This window comes from Cervus elaphus, chromosome 26, assembly GCF_910594005.1.
Source record: "Cervus elaphus chromosome 26, mCerEla1.1, whole genome shotgun sequence".
Classification (NCBI taxonomy): domain Eukaryota; kingdom Metazoa; phylum Chordata; class Mammalia; order Artiodactyla; family Cervidae; genus Cervus; species Cervus elaphus.
The window spans coordinates 21,081,150-21,105,336 of record NC_057840.1 but is presented as its reverse complement, the minus strand read 5'-3'; the positions used below and the strand labels follow the sequence as shown (position 1 = coordinate 21,105,336).

Here is a 24,187-nt window from a genome sequence, read left to right as displayed (position 1 = left end):
GTCTATCCATGTTGCTGTAAATGGTATTATTTCATTCTTTTGGATGGCTGAGTAATAATCTATTATGTGTGTATATATACATATTCTTTTAAAAATTATTTATTTTTAATTGATGGATAATCGCTTTATAATATTGTGTTGGTTTCTGATTCATCAACATGCATCAGACATAGGTGTAGATATGTCCCCTCCCTCTTGAACCCCCTTCCCACCTCCCACCCCATCCCACCCATCTAGGTTGTCACAGAACATTCTTTCTGGAATAAGGTGATTATTGGTTGAGATAGAAACTTTTTCTTTTTCCTAGCTCCTGTAGCACATTATTTTCCTCATGATGTATACTTCCACAGAACTAACAGTAAGGATGAATTGTCTGGAGCAGGCAAGATTCATTCATTTTATACAACAGATAACAGGGTAATCGCCTGTGTAGAAGAACTTGAACTTCTTTTTCTTTGGGAATTCGTTGGATTTTTGAAAACACTGTAAGTATATCTTTAGAATAGTGGTACATTAGTACAAACTGTATCCATCAGCAGAGACCTGGGTAGGAATGTGGACCTCCAAAAATCTTCAGAAAGGATCCTGTATGTTTTATTCTTTGGAAAGGAAGTTCACTGTGAGTGAATTCCTTTCTCTTTATGAGTTATAATGGATGCTTGAATTACAGTCCACTTGAGTGAATCCTCTGACTTAATAGATTGAACCAAGTGAGTATTATATATAGTTGGAATATAGCTTTTTAAATGCAAACTCCCACTCTAGTTCAGTAGAGCTTGAGATTTTACCTGCACGTTGAGATTTGTCTGTTACGGCCCATGGCTCTCTATGGGTTATAGTGGCATCTTAGGTGTAATCATACGTGTAACACCGTTAAGGAACAAATTCCCACTGAGACTCATACCATTCATAGGTCAAGGAAAGCTGCAGGTTTTCACACTGAGTTAGAGCAGAGAGAAGAAATTGTTTTCGATGATTATTCCAGTGTCCACTTGCATGAGTCCCTGAACTGTCCTCAAAGGTATAACTGATGGATTTAATCTAGAACAAGCACCTCTAGCCTTCTATTCCATTTATTCTATCTATAGCAAAAACAGGGCTTGGGGCAGGGGGTGATGGGACTAAGAAATATTGAGCACCTACTAGATAGTTTACCTTTGTCATCCTGTTTAATTTTCAAAAAAGTGGGTACTGTGAAGTCAGTATTCCTAGGTACTGTCTACAGATGAAGCAACGGATTTAGAAAAGTTTGCTAAACGTTTCACAACAGATAACAGGGTAATCTCCTGTGCAGAAGGATAGGAACTTCGTAACTGGTAAGCAGCGGAGCAGGGACTGGAGCCTAGGTCTGTCTGATTTTTCAAGATGCTTTGTTCATTATATCCTGTTCTTTACAGAATAGAAAAGGGCAAAGAATAGGGGGCTTGTGACAGTCCAGCATGGGGCCTTATTTTCCCTGAGGTACAGTAATGTATGAATACTCATGGAATCTCAGATTTCCTTCCTTTTAAAAAAGTGTAGTAAAACAAAAGCAAGAAAAGGACATTTCAGTGCAATTCAGAAATACAAGTTGTTTTAAAAACAGTAAAAATATAAAGGTTGAAGATTAACATCATTGTTAAGTATCATTGAACAGGAACATCAGAGTGAGAAACACTGGAGGGCTAATATTGAAAGACAGTCAGTAAAATAACTAGAGAACAACCAGAGAAATAACTTCATAGCAAAACTTGGAAGTGATTCTATGTATGTAACTTTCCTGTTTCTCTCACTAAATGTACAAATGGAATATTGGGAGGTGAATAATAAATCACTTGTGGGTTTTCAAATTGAAAACACATGTATTACTGACACTGACTTAATGTGATTTGATTATTATGTTATTACACAAAGAAATTCGCAGACATTGGTTAGTACCTCAAGCTTTGGAAAAGACAAACATTTTTGTTGTGTACATAGAACAGAGCGGCTGTTTCTGGGGAAGGGAAAGAGTGGGAGGTACTTGGGCAAACAGGCTGCTCAAAATAAAACTGTGACAGGATGCAACACTGGCCTCGTGGTTAACCATTTCCAAGCCGGGCCTTAAAGTCTCCCAAGATTTCTTACCTGAAGGGCGTCTGATCGAGATGTGATCTGAGAGTGTAATCCTACTTGCTTCACGTGGCCCGGTGGGATTTCTCTTCTTTTCTCCAGCTTTCTTTCCTCTAGAAAACTCATCTATCTTGTATGTGTTTTCTAAATATTTCTAATTTCCTCTAAAATGTTAAATAATATTCTAATAGGCAATGGTTATTTAATAAATATATAACATTCTTTGGTAGCTGTTGTGAATGAAAATGTACTTTAAGCATGGTTTGTTTGTTTTTTTCCTGAGTCTCTCTTAGAGCTTAGATCTAAGCAGTGTCATAAATACTGGGAAGGCTCCACTCACAACTATTCACTGAGCACCTTCTCTGTGTAGGTACACAAGGTACTGTGTGCTTGAATACACAAAATTTTCAAGACAGTGTTTCTGCCCTGCCCTCATCTACCCAGAGGAAGGTGGTGGCATGCTCTCTTCACCATCTTCACTACTTTTGTTTCTACTTTAGCTATGATGGGAAAGGCATATTTTAATATAAAAATGCCTAGAAATTATCATATAAAGTGGAAAATATGAGCATGAGAAAGATTATATGATGATTCACTTTTTTGTGTTTTTTTTGATGTGGGCCATTTTTAAAGTCTTATTGAATTTGTTACCATACTGCTCCTGTTTTATGTTTGGTTTTTTGACCTCAAGGCATGTGGGATCTGAGCTTCTGTCCAGGGTTTGAGCCTACGCTCCCTGCAGTGGAAGGCGAAGTCTTAACCACCGGACCTCCAGGGAAATCCTGGGATGATTCACTCACCCCTCGCCCTGGATGGAGTCAGAAGGCAAGATGGCACCTGAGATGTAGGTAAGGGAAGTGGCCGAGTGGCGAGCATCCGAGGAAAAGGCAGGATAAAAGGAATGAAGAAGAGAGATCAAAAGAGGAGAGACATACAAGCACCCAATGGAGGTGTCTCTACTGTTAAGGCCAGTCTGAGAAGAAATGTAAGGATCGTGTTGTCTCACCCTCTGAATACCACATGGGTTTGGGATTTCCTACAAGTGAGGCTGTGTTCTTAGTGGTAATGGACTGGGTCTTGCATGTTCTTCCAGAGGAGGTGAAGCCTAACGGCAGGGGTAGAGTGGTCAGTCAGAAATGTGTTCCTATTTTCAGGACCATAGACCAACAGAGCTCTAAAAACAAGCTTATAGAGGCTTGTACTTAAAAAAAAAAAAAAAGTGAATATACATTTAACTTGCTAGAGCTGTAGAAAGATCTGCTCAAGAAGGAGTTGTGGAGATGCACAAGGCAAGGAGTCAAAGTGGAAATGCATGAATAAGTATATGAAGTGTCTGTGCTGAGGTTTATCTTCCTTCTGTCCTCCTCGCTCATTAGCCCTGGACAGCTCAGAGTGAAGAGTTTAACTGCTGTGCCTGAAGGAAGGGGTGATGGCTATGGAACCAATTCAGCTAAGAGAGATTCAGCTGGAGAGATCCAGAGAAAACCTGTCCTCAGTCGTCTCAGTAGCTCATCTTTCCTTCTGTCTCCGTTTCTTCCCTTTCCTTCTTCCTTCCTTCCTTTCTTTCTCTAAACATTAAATAAGGGTTTAGTAGTAGTAGTGCTAGTTACTCAGTTATGTCTGACTCTGCGACCGCATGGATTGAGGCCGTCATGCTTCTCTGTCCATGGGGATTCTCCAGGCAAGATTACTGGAATGAGTTGCCATTCCCTTCTCCAGGGGATCTTCCCCACCCGGGGATTGAACCCAGGTCTCCTGCATTGCAGGCAGATTCTTTACCCTTTGAGCTACAGGGCATCCCCAAATAAGGGTTTACTTTGGTCTAGACACTGGGTGGTCCTGGGGGTGCAGAAATTATGAAGACATGGCCTCTTCTCTTAAAGAGTTCCTTGTCAAGAAGGAAGCTCACTCCTGTTTCTCCACAGCAGTAATAGCCTAAAACCGTAAGCCTGGCTTGGGAGGGTGATACCGCACTCTCTTGGGACCCCCCAACCGCCCTTCTAACAGGCAGCTCGTGTGTCTGGGGTCTCCGGAAGCAGCCATGACGCATGATGGTTCTTGTTCCATCTCGTGAAGGTGGGCCATGTTAGCACTGCTCTACTTGGGGTCTCAGCCAGAGGGGTGGGCAAGCTGGGCAGAACCTAGAGACTGTGATAAAAAAGTGTAGCACCGTGTGATGTCACTTACGTGCAAAATCTTAAACAATGATACAAGTGAACTTAATTACAAAACAGAAACAGACTCACGGACATACAGAATGAACTTACCTGGGGAGAAAGGTTGGTGCGGAGGGACAGTTGGGGAGTTTGGGATTGACATGCACACACCGCTATATTTAAAATGGATAATCAACAAGGACCTACTGTATGGCACAGGGAACACTGTTCAACGTTATATATTAATGACAACCAGTTCTTGGGAAGAGAATTTGAAAAAGAATACATACATGTACATATATACATATATATATGTGAATCACTTTGCTGTATACCTACAACAAATACAACACTGCTAATCAACTATATTCCAACATAAAATTAAAAGTTTCCCCCAAAAGTGCAATTCCAAGGAAAAAGCCTTTGGTCTAGAGTGAGATCACCAGGCTCAAGCCTTGGTTCTCCAGTTCTGATAAACCAAAATTAATCCACATGGAGTATATTCAACAAAGAGATTAGTGGCATGTGTAAGGCAACTGCAGTCAGAAGGCAAACATCATCTGGAAAAAGTTATTTAACCAATCAATGAATATCTTAGCTTGACTTAGTTTGCAATTAGATAGGCAATATCAAACAGACAGATTCTGATGGAAGGGGCAGAAGAAACAGTTTAAGCTTGGGGTTCTATCTCAGAGGAGCACTCTCTACTTTGGGGAGAGCTGGAAGTTGGGGTGGAGAGGCTGAGAGAGGAGATGGAGGATGGTGAAAAGTCTTTTCCATCCTTCTCGGTGGTTGCTGGTGTTCTGTGCTGGGTTCCCACAGCCAACCCCACCTCCAACTATATTTAGCAAAGCAATTATTCATTTGTATCAGAATTGCCACATTTACTTCTTGTTCTTACCAGCTGAACTGTTAGTTCCTTGAGGGTAGGAGCTATGCCTTCAGTTCAGTTCAGTTGCTCAGTCATGTCCGACTCTTTGTGACCCCATGAACCGCAGCACGCCAGGCCTCCCTGTCCATCACCAACTCCCGGAGTCCACCCAAAACTCATGTCCATTGAGTCAGTGATGCCAACCAACCATCTCATCCTCTGTTGTCCCCTTCTCCTCCTGCCTTCAATCTTTCCCAACATCAGGGTCTTTTCAAATGAGTCAGCTCTTTGCATAAGGTGGCCAAAATATTGGAGTTTCAGCTTCAACATCAGTCCTTCCAATGAACATCCAGTACTGATTTCCTTTAGGATGCCTTATTGACCTTTTAATCCCTAGCATTTAGCACAATGCAGTGAATTAAAGAAGGTATGAAAGTCAAAGAGAACTTCACTGATTTGCTAATTTTGACCCAGAGGTCCCAGTTCTCCAATTAAAAAAAAACTGAACTAATAATAGTTATCCCTATTTCAAGTTTATAAGCAGAGAAACAGCATACCAAAATTTTAAGGAACTTAGGTTTAAAAAACACACACACACACACAACAAAGAGCTAGAACAAGTAGAACAAGAGACATCTAAGAGTTCCCACCTATCTCAGTAACTGATAATGTTTCTTTATCTCCCACAATAGAATTATTTAAAAAAAAAATCAGGTTCTACCTTTAGTGAGGAAAGTGTTTTAAATTCTCCATTTACTGCAAATAAACCTCTGTTAGTTGTTTTCAATGATCAGCTTTCTAAAGAATTAATGGAATGAATGTCAAATCATTACTTTGATAGCTTGTGTGTTAGTCACTCAGTCATGTCTAACTCTTTGCAACCCCATGGACTGTACCTACCAGGTTCCACCATCCATGGGATTATCCAGGCAAGAATACTGGAGTGGGTTGCCATTTCCTTCTCCAGGGGATCTTCCCGACCCGGGGATCAAACCCAGGTCTTCTGCATTGCAGAAAGATTCTTTACCATCTGAGCCACCAGGGAAGCCTGGTAGCTTGTGTAGGACATGTTCTTTTTTTCAAGCATGTGCTAAGCCAGCTTTCCCAATGTATAGAAGTCAGCCTCTTTCTTAAAATGCTAGGCTCAAACTCTCAGTAAAAACCAAAATCTGCCCAGCTTCTTCAGAGTCCTAGAGAACATCCCTCTGGTAATGACAAGCCACAGTCTGCCCTCTTGATGACCTGGTTGGGCTGACAGATTTCACACTGTTTAAGAATGAAGAGTGAGGATTGTGTGCTCTGGAGACCCTCCGGAGCAATTCCTCATAATGTCAGAAAGATCACAATAGGGCGTGAAGTTGAGAAGTTCAGTTAAGTTTAAGGTCATTCACCCTGGAAAGTTTTCATTAACTTTATTTTTTCTCTTTCTTGTACAACCCAATGAATGCTGCAGTTGCAAATTTCTCAGCATGACTTGATCAAAATCCACTCAAACTTATGCCAAGAATCTGCCTTTTAAAGCTATGCTGTCAAAATCTTCAGCCCTAGGACGCTTAGATAATTCAGAAACTATCTGATTTTCAGTAAACGGATTTCTAGCTATATTGAATTTCAGATTCTTTCAGGAGCTCCAATTCTGAAATATTTTTCCTAAAAGCAACCAAACTTTCTGAAAGTTACTGTAAAAATACTTTACCAACTTTAAGCCAACAAACTTCATAGTTAACAAGCCACAATCAATAAAACTGTAATAATAATAAAATAGAATACTTTTATAATCATTTTAGAAGCCATAGAGCTAAATGTTTTATATTTAAGATACTTTAGAACCAAATGCTATCACTGATAAATCCAAGACTCAAACTGGATTAATAACTACCTGTTAGTCAGTCATGAAGAGCTTAAGAAACAACTAAACTCAAGAGTGGTACTGAATTTATGAGATCAAAATGGAAGGCACTTGGGAAGTGCTGGGGGGCATTTTTGAATGTCACAATGCCAGAAAGAGGCTGAATGGAATTTAAAGGAAGGGAGCCAGGAATGCTGGGAGTCCTGAAGTGTGGGGACTGTTCCACACATCAAAGAGTTGTCCAGTATCTTATTCCAAACTTTCAATGGCTACTCAGGTACTCAAGGAGGTGAAAATTCTGCTTATAACTAATTATCTGAACCTGGAACTTAACCCTGTTTCCTTATTTTCCATATAAGCACCAAGTATTCTTTTGTGCTTATATGTAAAGTACAAATTATTAGTTTGTGCTTTATAGTATAGCTTAATATTCCCTTTTCAGGAATGCAACTACTATGCAAATTAAGGGAGGAATGTAATTTTGGCAGGGAGAGGAGGTGGACAGGACTTTATCAGCAGTTGTTCTCCATCTTAGGAAATCACCAGTGGCAAAACTGCTTACGGTAATGGACTGTGTTACTGATATAACACACTTGTTCCAGCCTCTAGTAGTAGCGGTCATTCACAGCAGTTCTGCATGTGGGTGCAGTATCTGACTACATCATGGTGCCTTCTAAGGTGGTTATCCCTGGGCATTTACATATTGCAAACATTATGTAATGTTTTCATTAAATGTGGCTTGTGTTGTATTTTTGCTTTATATACTGCCAGGACCTTGGATTGATTTTTTTTAATTTTTATGTGAACAAGTAGGCTAGGGATTTCCTACCAAGGTAGTATAGGAGGACATTATAAACTATGTGTTATAAAATAGAAGCCCTGAGTCTGAGAACGTTAAAAGCCATTCTACCCTGTGAAAACCTAACTGGTGAAGGCAGTAAAGCAACAGACTCCAGTCCTGTAAGAAGGTCCTCGTAAAGATGCAGGATGTCTCGTTCAAGCAAGAATGAAGGTCAGAGTCCCCCCAGTTTCACTCATCCAAGAGGCATTATTATGGTCTTTACCATATCTGCTTACACAACTATTTACTTAGTGTCTTTCTTTAAATCAAATGAATTCATTTTTACTTAAACGTATCTTAAATCAATTTGGTATCAATAAAAAAAAGATTTCATGCTCTAGTTACATTTTCCTTAGTACATTAAAATAAATGTTACTATTAAAGGAAAAGAAAAAACCTTATTCTTATAACAGTAAGATCTTGTGTATCCTTTGATATGTACATTGCACTTTGGGAAATTGTGTTATAAGTGATATATATTAACGAAGGCTATAGGCTTGGAACACGCAATTTAAGGGTAAAGGATGATTTAGTCATATATATTAATTTTCTTTATCCCTTAGAAAAAACATATGTTCCTTTTGCTAAAATATATCCTAAATATTGTATTTCAAGTGTTAATGCTTTGTCACAAATATGAATACTTTAGAATGGAATATATGTAATATGATACCTGTACCACATAATGTTGCTAGTCTTTACGAAAATATTCCTTACTGAACTCTTATTTGAAAGACTTTTTGTAACAAGGCAAATCTTCAGCCACTGTTTTCAGCATATTGTGTACAAATTAACTACAGTAAAAATAGAATCCACCATCCATAGCAACAAGTCTTTTTGAATAAACTCATAAATAATTTGTTTATTCATTCAACAAATATTTGTCAAGCCCTTACCAAGAGCAAAGCATTGTTCTGGACACTAGGATACAGCAGTGAACAAAATAAATCTTCTTTCCTTATGTAGTTTTTATTTTATTGATATAAAATAAGAATAAGCAAAATTAATTTTCATTAATCCTGAGAAGGAAGCCTTACTTTGGCATCAGGAGATGTGCACACATGATACTGTCATTTGACATTTAATTCTATACAGTTAAGTGGTTTTAATGTTCTTTTGTTTAATGTCTTTTAACAATAGACTATTTTGTTGAGCTCACATAGCTCAGATGCACAGAAACAACCTAATCAGAAAATGGGCACAAGATCTAAATGGACATTTCTCCAAAGGAGACATATAGAGATAGCCAACAGGCAGATTTAAAAAATGCTCAATATCAATAATTATCAGACAAATGCAAATTCAAACTACAATGAAGTATGACTTCACTCTGTCAAAATGGCCATCATCAAAAAGTCTACAGACATTAAATGCTGGAAAGGGTGTGGAGAAAAAGGAGCACTCTTACACTATTGGTAGGAACATAAATTGGTGCAGACACTATGGAGAATAGTATGGAGGTTCCTTAAAAAACTAAAAATAGAGTTACCATATAATGCTGTGATCCCATCCCTTGTCATATATCTGGAAAAAACTATAATTTGAAAAAATACACACATCCCAATGTTCATTGCAGCACTAGTGAGCAATAGCCAAGACACTGGAGCAACCTTATCGATGGGTTATTGATGGGCTCATCTGTATCCATCAACAGATGAATGGATAAAGATGTGGTGTTTATATACATATGTTGCTGTTTAGTTGCTAAGTAGTGTCTGACTCTTTTGTTACCCCGTAGGCTGTACCCCGTCAGGCTCCACTGTCCATGGGATTTCCTAGGCAAGAATACTTAGGGTTGCCATTTCCTTCTCCAGGAGATCTTCCCAGCTCAGGGGTCAAATCTGTGTCTCCTGCGTTGGCAGGCAGAGTCTTCACCACTGAGCTACCAGGGAAAGCCTATATATATGTGTGTGTGTGTGTGTGTGTGTGTGTGTATGTATATATACATACACATATATGTATATACATATATATATATATACACACAAATAATATTACTCAGCCATAAAAAAGAATGAAACAATGCCATTAGAAGCAACATGGATGGACCTAGAAATTATCATACTAAGTGAAGTAAACCGGACAAAGACAAATATCATATGATATTGCTTATATGTAGAACCTTGAAAAAAGATATGAATGAACTTATTTACAAAACAGAAATAGATTCACAGACATAGGAAAACTCACGGTTACTAAAGGGGAAAGGGGAGAGGGATAAATTAGGAGTTTGGAATTAATACATACACATTACTATATATAAAAGAGGTAACCGACAAGGACCTACTGTATAGCAGAGGGAACTATACTTGATATTTTGTACTAACCTATAAAGAAAAAGAATCTGAAGAAGAAAAAAGACTGTATATGTTACTGAATCACATTGCTGTATACTTGAAACAAACACAACATTGTAAATCAACTAGACTTTAGTTAAAGAGATATGTATACACTATTTTATTGATGCTTTGCATGTATGTCTCTCCTCCTTTTAAAATTCCACTCCACAATGTAAGAAATGGAATTTAAGAATTCCTCAATACTTCAGCTTAAGTTTTCATTTTTCATATGTAATTTAAATTGTCCTTAAATCACCTTGAGTCACACTTTCTTATTATTCATGCCATTTAATATCATTGGTAAATGGTTATCAGAGCCTCTTAATTATCATGTAAAGGAGTATAATGTTCCTTCTCTTAATCTTCTCTATTTAAGACCTTAAAATATAATACCAATGGGTGATTTAAGGTAGTAAAAGCTGTTAAATAGGTAGTTCAAAAATACTTTAGGAGAACATTCCTGTCATATGAATACAGTGACATCTTATTAATTTCCATACAGTGGGTGTTTCTCACTTATTCAACTATTAATATTAGGTGAAATTTATTCATTGTATTATGAAATGTTAGTCATTTCCAAACAACTGAAATAAAAACCCACTGTTTTTAGATTATTTTCAAGTCTCAGGTGGTACCATTGGTCTGTGCAAGTTGAGAAAAGGAAATTTTAAAAATAAAAAAGCTAAACTCACAGGTTGTTTTGAAGTTTAAGTTAATAATTGCTGTTAAAAATAATTGACTCTGACGCCTTCTAAGATTCTGAGAGATCATGAGTCACTGAAGAAAAACCAAGGTATGCCCAAATAGCTTTTATGTTAGGAGAGTTTGGTTGTTATAATTCTTTCAAAACAGGTGATCTGTGTTTGGCAAGTCCCAATTAAGAGAATATTCAACTGGCTAGAGTATGCTTGTCTTTCAAAACATTAATCAATCCTTATCTTTTAAGTAATTTCCTCAGAGGTATTATCACTTATTTGTCTCTGAAAATACTTCTTTATATGAAGATAAAGATGCTTTGGCAGTGGTATCAAGAGTAGTGTTGACATTTTGGAGACCTAATGAGACCTATGAAAGATAAATGTGATAGAGAAAATGCTGTAAGATGTCCTTTAAGAGAAGAAAGTTTGTTGTTTGTTTCTTTTCCACTGTTGGAGCTAAGCCATCAGAACAGTGCCTGACACATAGTAGGTGCTCAGTAAATAACTACTGAGTGATTGTGCATGCTCAGTCCTGTCTGACTCTTCCGCTACCCCGTGGACTGCAGCCTGCTGGGCTCCTCTGTCCATGGGATTTCCCAGGCAAGAATACTGGAGTGGGTTGCCATTTCCTACTTCAGGGGATCTTCCCGACCCAGGGATCAAACCTGCATCTCCTGTGTCTCCTGATTTGGCAGATGGATTCTTTACCACTGTGCCACCTGGGAAGCCAACTCAGTGAATAAGTCAATGAAAAAGAGGATCCCAGCAGCCTGAGTGTGTCTGGAGACCTGCCTAAGGGGTATGCCATCCTCATCAGGGAGGGTGGTGAAAAGGCTTCCACCAGAGAGTTACAGGGGGATCATCTTTAGAATCTACTGTGTGGCTTTGCAACCGGACTATGTCCCACCCAGCTTGGTGGACTTCCGCCTCTTCTCGGGGCCTCCACTGCCTCTTACGCCAACTGAAGATAAAAGTAATTAACAGAACCTACCACCCTGTCGAGAGGGATAAATAAAGCTGTACATAAAAAGTGCTTAGCACATAGAACACTTTCAACAACCATCAGGTAATTTTAGAGTTACAATGATACTTTTTATATTGATATTGGATTGAGATCCTGCACTTTCTATGTAACAGTTTAAAATAGAATTGGACATCAAAAGTAGTATATGCTGTTTTTATAAGGCTATCTTTACAGAAGTCTTACTGTTAGGTATAGAAGATTGGACTAAAGGTTCTAAAGTGGTAGAGAATGCATTTTCATTGTACAGCCAGGAATCACTGGCCATTTCATTGCAACTCAGTTTTAATATTAAGAAGAAGAAACCATTTACTGTCCAAGGTACAAGGAAGGAGAAAACGTGTTTTTCTTTGCACAGACTTTCAGTGATTCTCCACTTTATTATTATTATTTTTTTTACAGAGTAAATGACAAACTAGTATTCAAGATAGCCTTTGGTCTAGTTCTAACCAATCTCCGTGGTTCAGTAAAAGTTCAACCTAATTTTATATTAATTCTAATTACATGTTCTTCAACTGTGCAATTCCCCACTTCAACACTATACATTCACTCTAGGATTTGAAGACATTCACCTTTAAAATGAACCTAGCCTTTCCCCACTCCTGGTCTTTATTTTGAATGCACTTAAAAAAAATGTCCACTTATAAAAATCCAACCACTGTCCAAGTGCCAATGCCAACTTCCCCATGAGGTCCTTCACCAGAACATCCAATGCTCTCTCTATGAGAGCCTCCTTGGTACCTGTCAGTTTATCTGGTGTTAATTTATCTAGTGTTTGTCTGAATTGTGTGCCAGCCTTTCCACAAATGTTTTGTTTATCTTTTATCTCCCGTAGCTCATATCCTGGCACTCATTATATGCTTAATACATGCTTAATCTAGTTTATCTTTTCTTTTTTTTGTAAAAGGAGACTTACTCCAGGTCTTCCAAGGATGAGGTTTTTTGGGTGGACTTTTTGCTTCCTGGTGTTTACCAAGAATTATCTCCAAAAGAGAAAATAAAGCAAATCGAGTAAGGCACAAAATGAAAGAATGAGAAAAGAAGACAGGAGATGGGGGACTTTATTTTTTCATTTGGCAAGGATTGTCAAAAAATGGTAGGTGAGAGAGGGAAAGGGGGTACTAGGGCTTGCAAGCTACACTACGGTTAAGTTTGTTTACTTGATTTACTTGATTACTTCTTGGTGACTCTTGAGAGAGAAGGTGCTAGAAATCTTCACATTGCCTTAGGATCCACAGCCATTCGGGGAATAAGAGCAAGGAGGGAACATCTTCCAGCCTCTGCCTAGAAGCAAACTAGCTGCAGCCACCACTGTCCTCATGTGATGAATTGGTTCCTGTGGGTGGTTGTGGGCTGGGTGCACAAATCAGAAGTAAAACTTGTTTTCATGGCTGGATTTTCCTTCCAGATTGTATTACTCACAGAGCACAAATAAACCCAAGAAAGGGAGAGGAATCTTTGACAGGAGATTATCACTTTCTTTGTTTTCAGTTTTGTACTGCATAGAGACATGGGAGAGCCAGGGGTGGGGCAGGAAGGGGGGCAAGCTTATCCATAAGGATCCTCACCATGAGAAAAAGGGAAGCAATGACACAGACTAAATGTCCAAGGTAGGGCCAGGCGAGCATGTTGTCACTGGGCTTAATTTCCCTTTTGCGGGCATCACAGCATTGGGATCACAGTTGCTGAGGGCAGGTGGCCAGGTGGCACACAGAATTTTCTCTCTGGGCCATAAATGCACGACCGTCAAGCTCAGAGGGTCTCCTAGTGACCTGTCTCCACCACCCGCCACCTTGCTTCCTACTTCATGGAGAGACTGAAATTCACTTGGTGGGAAATTCCTTCCTATTTTGCTATAAAACCTATGAAACTTCCTACTCTGCAGCCTTTCTTTGCTTCATTCTCTCTCTGTTTTGTTAGACAAGCTGTTTCCTTTTCTAAATCCCTCTACTACCTTTGTAGGACATTTTGTTCTGTTGGGGCCTTGGGCAGGTCACCCCCAAATGTGCCTTAATGGCATATTACTTATTTTGAATTGAAGTTACTTAGGAAATGGCCAATGTAAGAGAGATGCTCTGATTTTCCTCTCTGTGTCCATGAAAGCAGGAAATCAGTCTCTCATGGGAAAGCGGTGCTCCCCATATCTGGAGGTAGAAAGGCACACTTATCATTGGAGACTGGGAATTTGAGAAACCTGCATGAATAAACCTTGGTTCTTCTTTACTTTACAAGCCCAAACTCTGTTTAGATTCTTCACCTAACTGGGCACCTCAAACCTAAGTTTCTTCACCCTGTCAATTCCTCACAGATATATTTTGTTTAAAAAGTATAAATGTAGCCTTCTTTGGCCACTTCGTTGGTTCCATTTCTAATAGTCCAACAAGCCCATGAATTAAAATTTGTTTCTTTTTCTCCTGTTCATCTGTCTTATGTCCATGTTATTATTAGTCCAGTCACAAGAAGTCAAGAGGGATAGAGGAGAAAACTCCCCCTCCCCAACAACTTTAGGACCTTTCTCTCTCATATATTCCATTGTTCTTTCTCAACCGGATCATTCTTACCATAATTTCATCATGCTTAAATGTCTTGCAAAAACAAAACAAAAGAAATGTCCAACCCCATGTTTCCAGCCACCACTTTCTCTCTACCACTTTATTTACAACAACACTTGGGAAAGAAATGGGTCTGGCATTGCAGGGGGAGCTCACTAAATATTTGCTGAAAGAATGAAAAAGTGAATGCTGCCTAGTACAGCCAAAAAAAAAAAAAAAATGGTCTCCAGTAATCAAAAAAAAATTATTAGAAATTAAAGAAATTGCAATTAGAAAAAAAGAACAAATATGTAAAAGAATGAAAAACTGTAAAGGGTTAATAAATCACTCTTCAATATAAGTCAAATGTGTTTATGTATTACAGATTCTTCTCAAGCATTTCTACATGTGGTCACAGAGAAATAGGAATTTGAATAACAGCAATAATAAAAGCCTACTTTTATTGAGGGTCTGTACTGTGATGGGTGCACATTGACTCATTACCTTTCACAATAACCCTATGAGGTCTGCACTCTTCAATCCTTTTCCAGCCCAGGAAGTTGGGGAACAGAGAGGTCTGGGCAGTTGCTACTGCCTGAACCCAAACCAAGGCAGCTGGATCCCACCACCTTCAGGGGGAAGCTTTAATTTTTTCTCTCATCACAAATGGTAAAATTTGTTTTATATCTTTAAGGGAATGTATAAATAAGGAAAGGCTGTGTGACTGCATGGAAAAACAATGTCTAAAGGCCTGAATCCTGGATCTTAACTCTTTCATTATCATGCAGCGAGTCACTGGGCCTCTCTTTTTTGTCTGTTGTTTTTTTGCTTGTAAAACTGAGAAATGGGGCTGAAAGATCTCTTGAGTGCCTTCATTCAAAAGCTTATATATGCAAAGTGCTGTTTAAATGTGCATTTGAAGTTTGGTTTCATGTTCTTCGGAATAAACTTCATTTTTAAAGAACAAGCCATCATTGAGAAGTACCACACATGGCTTCCATAGTCACCCAATCTCACAACTTCCAATCAGTTTTCCAAGGAAGCCTAGTAAATAATATTTTCTAGACCATGGGACCCACTTCATTTTCTGCATCCTGATAGTACTTTATTTATAAAAAAAAGGTAAATGCTCTATTTCTGGTCAACATTGAGTTTTTTTCCTTTTTAATAATTTTTTTTTTTTTTGCCCTGAATATGAAAGGAACACACGCTTGTGACATAACAACAGAAAAAGGAAAATAATAATCATCTAGAAGTAATCCCTGTTAAAATTCTGGTGTGTTTTTTAAAAACACAACTGAGATCTTCTTATAAGATATGCAATTTGCATCCTGCTTCTTTTTACTTAAGGTATTATAAACATTTTCAGAAACTGTCTTTCAATGATGCAGTTTGCATGACAGGAAATAACCAACTCCCCCTTGAGAAAAATTAAAGCAACCGGTGGCAGCCTCAAATCTGACTTAAATTTGTCACAATAGTGCTTCCATTTCCTTCTTGGGGACAGTTGACAAGTGTCCTCAGTTGTCACCACCACACCCTTCTCCTTCTTATCGAAGCATACAAGGTCAGGTGATGAACTGAGCAATTTGTCACTCAGCAGCATCTGACCCAACAGTAGGAATATTGAAAAACAGTTGAATAGTTGCAAAGCCTAGCATTTAGGTGTATAACTACAAATTTATAAGTAAGTTAAGTTATACAAACATTTGTTCAATGATACTGAAGCAGTTTCATAACAAAGAGGGAATTGTTTAAATGTACTATAAAAATAACAATTATAATGTAAGAAAAATATTTAATATAGTAATTGGCACTTAAAGGTACAATATGGCATACACGACTGCCTTTGAATATTAACATTCATACATATATATATAAAGACGAATTATAGTCCAGTATGGTAAAGAACTTGTGCTCTGGCATTGTATTTTTGAGGTTTGAATTTTGGCTAACAAGTTACTTCCTGGGAGAGTTGTTTCTCCTCTTTGAGCTTCAGTTTCCTGGTAGCTCAGATGGTAAAGAATCTGCCTACAATGCAGGAGACGTGGGTTGGGAAAATCCCCTGGAGAAGGGAATGGCTACCCACTTCAGTATACTTGCCTGAAGAATTAATTCCATGGACAGAGGAGCCTGGTGGGCTATAGTCCATGGGGTTGCAAAGAGTGGGACACGACTGAGTGACTAACACTTTCATTTTCACTTTTTCCTCATTTTAAATAGTAGTGCCTACTTCATAGGGATCTGTGGGGATTCAATGAGTCAACGTGCACAAAGCATGTAAAGCAGTATCTAGAATCTAAAGGTTCCACACATCTTAGCTATTATTACTGTTGATGATATTATCATTTGATAGGTGTATGGCATAACTGACCTAAGTCAGTGGTTTCCAGATACCCATGGAAGGGCCAGGTTTGCTGCACCAGATCACCTCAGCTTGTTTTGAGAATATACTATCTGGAGATTCAGGTTCAAGGTGTTTGCAGTTACAGTGTGATGGATACTTTCTTGAAGATGTGGTGGGAGCACAGAAGGAATAATTAGCTTCTTAGGAGGGCCAAAATAGTCTTCATAAAGGTCATAATACTGCATGAGGGCTTGGGCAGTGAATACAGACCCCCTCTCCCTATCCATAGGTTCCATATCCTTGGGTTCCACATCCATGGGTTCTGCATTCATGGATAAGGAGTGTGGATATTGTAAGGGATTTGAGCATTCGCTGATTTTGATATCCACGTGCGTGGGGCTCCTGAAACCAATCCTCTGTGGTCCCGAGGGACAAATGTAGATGTCTCCCAGGAGAGGAGGTGCCCAGGTATAGGGGTGCACTCAGCAGAGGCAGTAGATAGATCCAAAGTCTGACTACATTTATAGTGGACCTACTAGGAGCCAGATGGGCTACTGGACACATTGATTTCATGCACCTCTCACCTCGTCCCAGTGAGGCAGGTGTTACAATGTCCTTCCATTAAATAGTTTGGGAACCTTTCCCAGGCTCACAGAAGATGTAAGATTTAAACTCGGGTCTGACTTGAAAGTTCATTGTCTTTCCATCGGTCTCTTCTGTTGACCATGGTTCAGTGTGCATGGGGCTCTGGCGGGCAGCCATGGTAGACCCTACAAAGAAGCAGCCTGCAAGGGTGTGAAGACCTCTTATTTCTATGCTCACAGCAGCCCTCCTGTGCTTCTCGACCTTGGGGAGACTGCAGCCTTGGGGAGCCTTGCATGAGATGGCTCCAGCGCCAGCCGCCTGCTTCCTGGGCCGGGGATTAAGCAGCTCCCCGGTTAATGTTGTTGTGGTGGCCGTTGTTAGGTGCAGTGACTCTGGCCACCTTCCCTTGAGACTTTCCTCTGTAATTGCTGCCACTTTTCTCAGGCACGGGTTTCACTGCCCTCTCTCCTAAGGTTACTTATCAGTAATAAACCACCCAGGTGCCCCAAGGCAATTTAGTTTGCTAGTTAGAAAGAAAACAAGATCTTGATCTTGTGTGTTAACCCTGAGATCTCAGTTTGGAAACACACAAAAGATTTTAAGGATGGAAACACTATTTTCCCATATATGTAGTTCAACGGGGACCATGGTGAGTCTTTCAGAGCTTCTGAAACTCTGAGGGTAGACTGGTAATCAGAGGACATAACCCCTCATTTTGTTTACTAATGAAGTCACAAGAGATCGCCTGTGCCTGCTTCTGGGTAGGAGGTTGAATTTAATGTTATTTAACAAACAAGTCATTCTAGCTCAGTGACTCAGAGGGAAACTTCAGTCAAAAGAAACTTGACTTGCTCCTACTTCCCTCTATATTTTACTGTCTCCAGAAATCCAAAGACGCCACTTTACGCCAGAAATACTCCTGGTGGGTTAGGGTTTTACTCAAGGAAATGCTGCAGTAGAAAATTACCATTTCTCTGTGCTGTTTTCAGGTGAGTTAGCAAACCCTCTGGGTTCTGACACAAGGAGCCACGTTTGTACCAAAGAGAATCTGTGAGGGGAGGAAGGAGTGGGGGGGCGGGTATCTGAACCGAGGTGTCTAAACTGTTTCTCACAGAGGTAAAAAAATTGCTGGTGAAACTTCCTTCCTTGTGGGCTTTATCATTCACTGCTTTATGCTTTGCTAAATCAAGAATATTACAAATTGACACTCTAGGAGCATCTGAACAAAGTAGTTGATTTTGTGATGCCTGTTCTGGCCATATGGCTCATGGATGGATGGGATTCCCAAATGGAGCATCCAAGACAAGCCTCTCTCTCTTGCACTGCAGGCCCTTATTTCCAGCTTTGCACTGGATATTTCCACTTGGACTATTCTGCAAACAATGTGTCCCAACTGAGCTCACCATCTTTTCCCCATCACTGTCCACTTTCCTCACCAATGACTTCACCTCTGGTGTTTCAGATGACCAGACCAACCCCTGGAAGGCCTGGTCTTCAGTATCAGCACATTTTATCTCCTCTTCTTCATGTCATCTCTGGATTTATACCTTCATTTCTACTGCCGTCATCGTATGCCGCCTGACTATATTTCTTTTGATTCATTGGGACTGTTCCTCCTAAGATATGGATGTGAGTTAATTTCCTGAAACACTATTTTATCCATGTTTTTCTTACAATTCTCCAGCAATTCTCTTTCCTTAATGAATCAAGTTCAAATTCTTTATCTTTGGCATTCCAAGCCTTTTCATTTTCTCTAGTCAACACACTTTACTACTTTTGGGCCCTTCTTCCTACTCAATGACTTAATGTCTCCCATGTGTCAGTCCAGTTTCACCTCTAGGCAATTTCTGAACCAGCCAACACTCCACCTTATCATTTAGATTTCAGCCCAAGATCATAAAGCCCTCTTCTCCTGCTCAGGGCACGTCAGAAATCTTTGCCTTCTCTTGTCTCTGATTTACTGTCCATGTCAATTATTTGAGAACTAATTCATTTATGGCCTTGTATGGTCTTTGGTTTTATGTGTATTTGTCCTAGCCAATAGTAATGTTGTTGGGTCTTTGAGGGAAAAGGAATATCTAAACGTTTCTTTTAAACACTCAGAATCTTCAGCCCAGGGATGGATACTGTAGGTGCCACCCTGCCACCCCACAGTCCCTGTGGACTAGGAAGGAATTATTAAGATATCTGTGTTCAGTGAATCTGGCAGACTTTGGTCCATTGTCATCTGAGACAGGAGCTAGCTGTCATGTAAAAGGTGGTTTCAGCCCTGTGGTTACTGGTGTGGTTCAGGGCACCCTGGCCTCATGGCCTGTTTGGCAGAGTGAGTGTTTGCTGAAATAATGGATAATAGCCCAGAGGAAATACTGGGCTCATGGATTCAATTTTCTGTTTTTTATCACTCAGATAAAAAATAAATTTGTTAAAGGATGTTGGCCAGGTTAATAGAAGGCAAGGGCTATTTTCAGTTCTGGCTTTAGATGGTAAAAACTGTTCCTTTTTGAATATAGTTTTCCCCAGACAGTCAGGGATAGTGCATGGATCCTCCTTGAATACCTCATCCTCCAATAACATGTATATCCAGTTGAGTAGATTGGGTGACGACTCTTTCCTGGTTCCTTAGGTCCTGAAGCCCTAAACCCTGGCCTCCGTGTGCAGCCTTCCTTCACATCATTGTTGCTTCAGAGTTGCTCAGGTTTTAGATCCTCCAGAAAGCCTTCTCTCATTTCCCCAAACAGAGTTGATTCTTCCTTTCTCTCACTTCCCCAAAGTTTATTCCTCTCTCCTCAGAATCTTGTTTACATGGCGATCATGTCCAACTCTTTGCAACCCCGTGTACTGTAGCCCTCCAGGCTCCTCTGTCCATGGGATTTTCCAGGCAAGAATACTGGAGTGAGTTGCCATTTCCTTCTCTAGGGGATCTTCCCAACCCAAGGGTCGAATCCATGTCTCTTGAGTCTCCTGTATTGGCAGGCAGATTCTTTACCACTAAGCCACCTGGGAAGCTCACTTTTATTCAATACTCATGTATTATTATTAGATGTATTACATCATATCAAAATGTATTTGCTTATGTCTCTGAAAAAGGACTTCCTTGATAGCTCAGTTGGTAAAGAATCTGACTGCCTGGGTCAGGAAGATTCCCTAGAGAAGGGATAGGCTACCCATTCCAGTATTCTTGGGTTTCCCCTATGGCTCAGCTGGTAAAGAATCTGCCTGCAATATGGGAGGCCTGGGTTCGCTCCTTGGGTTGGGGAGATCCCCTGGAGAAGGGAAAGGCTACCCACTCCAGTATTCTGGCCTGGAGAAGTCCACGCAGTCCATGGGGTCGCAAAGAGTCAGACACAACTGAGCGACTTTCACTTTGATTTTCGTGTCTCTGTAAATTCTTTGAAGCCAGTGTCTACGTCTCCTGTATCTTTGTATCTTTGGTAGCTGGCACACTGCTTACCCGAGGAGGCAATCTACCAATGGCCAATGATGAATAGTGACAGGGAATGAGGGAAACAAGGCGGACACCATCAACTCTGCCTTCTGTGATGCAGTGGCATTTCGGTGGCTAACCATCTTCTGGGTCTGGCACTTCCGCATCTGAAGTGCTGGGAGCCTTCAGCCAGAAACCCTGAGTGCCCCTCATGGAGTATGTTCCAGGTGAGTCAGCAGGCACCACAACCACAACCAGTGCCTTGCCTTTCTTCCAGAGGAAGGCAAATATTGAACTTTGAAATTGTGGGGCGTTACCTTGGCACTGGAAAAATCTGAACTGGTCCCAGCTAGCGCCTTCCTACTCTGTTTGGAGAGCTCAGGGCTGGGGTTCGGGACTGGTGGGATATCATGCTCTGAGCATGACTTCTTTCAAATCACAGTAACACTTTTTTAAAGAATGTTTCTATTTTATTTTCTGTTTTTAATTTTTTTGGCTGCCATGTGGCATTTGGAATGACTGTTCCCTGACCAGGGATAGAACCTGTGCCCCCTGCAGTGGAAGCATGGAGTTTTAACCACTGGACTGCCAGGGAAGTTCCTATTTTTTGTTCTTTAAGTTTTTCTTTTATTTTTAGAAAATTGAGACATAACAACATAGAGCACTGTGTAAGTTTAAGGTGTACAACATGCTGATTTGATACCTTTATATATTACAATATGATTACTACCATAGTGATAGCTAACACTTCTATTCCTTCACCTAGTTATCATTTCTTTTTTGTGGCGATAAGAGGTAAGACCTACTCTCTTGGCAATTTTGACATATATCACACAGTATTGTTGGTTAAAATCACAATTGCATCTGTGCTTAGTCCTTTAGTCGTGTCTGACTCTTTGCAACCTGATGGACTGTGGCCCACCAGCCTCATCCGTTCATGGGATTCATGGGTAAAGAATCTGCACACCAATGCAGGAGACATAAGAGACGCAGGTTCCATCCTTGGGTCTGGAAGATCCCCTGGAGGAGGAAATGGCAACCTGCTCCAGTATTCTTGCCTGGAAAATCCCATGGACAGAGGAGCCTGGCAGTCTGTAGGGCATAGGGTCGCAAAGAGTTGGACACGACTGAGCAGGTATGTATGTATAGAGATCTCCCACAAGAACCTTCTGAATAGCACAGGGAACTATACTCTATATTTTGTAATAACCTCTAAGGGTAGAGAAGCCAAAGGAAAAATACATCTGCAGCTGAGTTGCTGGGCTGTGCCCCTGAAACTAACACATTGTAAATCAACTCTGCTGTGCCGTGGCTGAGTCGCTCAGCTGGGTCTCACTCTCTGCGACCCCATGGACTGCAGCCCGCCAGGCTCCTCTGTCCGTGGGATTCTCCAGGCAAGAACACTGGAGTGGGTTGCCCTGCTCTCCTCCAGGCGATCTTCCCAACCCAGGAATCGAACCCAGGAATCTGCATTGCAGGCAGATTCACGTTAAAAAAAAAAATGGGAAAAAACTTATCTTTCAGAAGTTTACTAAAAGGCTGTCACCATCTGCTAGGAATTCTCTCTTAGAAAATGGAATTTATAATCAAATTGCCCCCCCCCCCCCCACCGTCTTTTAGATGGGGATATCATTTAGCACCAGATTTGTAACATGCAGGGTGGCTTTTGGTTGATGGTCCTTATGTGAATGTATTTTATATTTCTGCAGGGTGTAATATGTTTAGATGGAAGATTCTGATAAAGCATGTGGGTCTCTCACTTATAAAGGTTAATATAAACATGTTTGCAAATATTCTATTTTGGAAATTATAATCAAAGGAAAATATTTTGGTAGCTCTACGAAAATTACCTCATGCTTCTACAGCTAAAATTGCCCTGAGTGGAGAGGCAGGTCAGGAGGAATAGAACTTTAAATATCAAGATTAACAAACTAACTGATAAGAAAAGCCAATTAGCCAATTAACCTACTACTGCACCGCCTCAGGGCTGGTCTGGAGCTCCAGGTACTCTGGCGACTGATAGCTAGTGTCCTAAAACCTCCAGCTGACGCTCCTTCTTCCCCTCCAGCTCCATAGTCACCGGCTTTCTATAGTCATAGTCATCTTTGCTTTCTATGTCACTTCCTTCGCTGAGCCCACATGGAAATCACATCATGTTGCTCTGAAATGGTTGCCACGGGAACATCTCCCCCTAGTTATTATCTACTCAGGCTCCTGATTATATTAAGTCAGGAGACAGAGATGCAACAGGGGTCGCAGCAGCCACCTGCTCTGCATAAAACTGTAATTGCTTCTGCTACGTTCACCTCTGTGGCCACCTGTCTCTCTGAACGCTCTTCTCTACATTCTCTCCTCTCTTGTTTTCCCCCAAACAAAGTCAGTAAATGAAATTAGTATGTCGGAAATCAGCCTGAGGATAATGTGAGAAATTACATTCCTTTCCCTCCTGCTTCCTTTCAGTCCTCTGTTTCAGAGCCACAAGTGGAATAAAAATCATTGTCACCCTTTTTCTCATTCCATTCTGTCCCTCCATACTTAGATGTTAAAGGAGTCTTTTTAAAAGCCTATGATTCCCGATTCGCACACAATGGTGCTGAAACCAGTTTCCTGCTACTGATCCAGAGAAGCTTCTGGAAATTCATACAGATGCCTCTTTTCTAGATGGTATAAAATATAAACAGGAAATGAAATTGGCTATTAACAAGTAATTTTATCTCACATGTCTATTGATCTGGGTGAATTTCTTTTATGAGGAGGATTTTCTGATCTTCATTCTCAGTTTGCAGGTAACATAGGAGGGGTGTTGGCTTGGAGTTCTCTTTTTGTGGGAAAAACCGTATAATCCATTGGCATTGTAATTTATTGTCCAAGTCTGGATATTATGATATTTGAAAGGTAGCATTATTAATAAGTATGCCTAGACAACAGGTACAAATTAGGGCTATTGCAGGCAAAGCAGGGTATATATTGTCACCTTATACATGGATGACAGGTACATGGTTACCATAGTTCTCTGCCCTCAAAGAATATGGGGAAAGGAGCACCTCTTGAAGAAGAACATTTGCGCATGTAGAAATTATAATTGTGGAGTTTAAAATCTGGATCAGCAAGAGAGTTTCACTTTGGCTTATCCTCCTACTGCATGTAAATTTGGTTAATTCTTAAAGTCATGGCACTGGGAATTGAAAAGAAGAAAATGTTGTTAACAAAGGAAAATAGACTGGATTGAATGTATCTATGGAGATATCATAAACTCCTTTACCTCAATTAAAAAATCTAACTTAAAGGTTGGTAACTTTTTTTTCTGTAAGGGGTCATATACTAAGTCTTTGGGACGTTGTGGATCACATGGTCTTTGTTAACCTGCTCTCCCATTGTAGGGTGAAAGCAACTGTAGACAACATGTAAGTGGATGGGCATGGCTGTATTCCAAT

The 24,187-nt window shown here is 40.1% G+C and overlaps 1 protein-coding gene and 1 long non-coding RNA gene across 6 annotated transcripts in view; one reads left to right on the top strand and one right to left on the bottom strand.

The window, feature by feature from the left end:
• Positions 1–24,187, bottom strand: part of PDE7B (phosphodiesterase 7B) — a 344,516-nt gene that overhangs the window by 61,587 nt on the left and 258,742 nt on the right. The gene's annotated exons all lie outside the window — the stretch shown is intronic.
• The window catches only part of LOC122684385, a 69,137-nt gene continuing 63,150 nt past the window's right edge, over positions 18,201–24,187 (top strand). The window contains exon 1 of the long non-coding RNA XR_006338018.1: positions 18,201–18,318. This is a non-coding gene — a long non-coding RNA (uncharacterized LOC122684385). The remainder of the gene's footprint in view (positions 18,319–24,187) is intronic.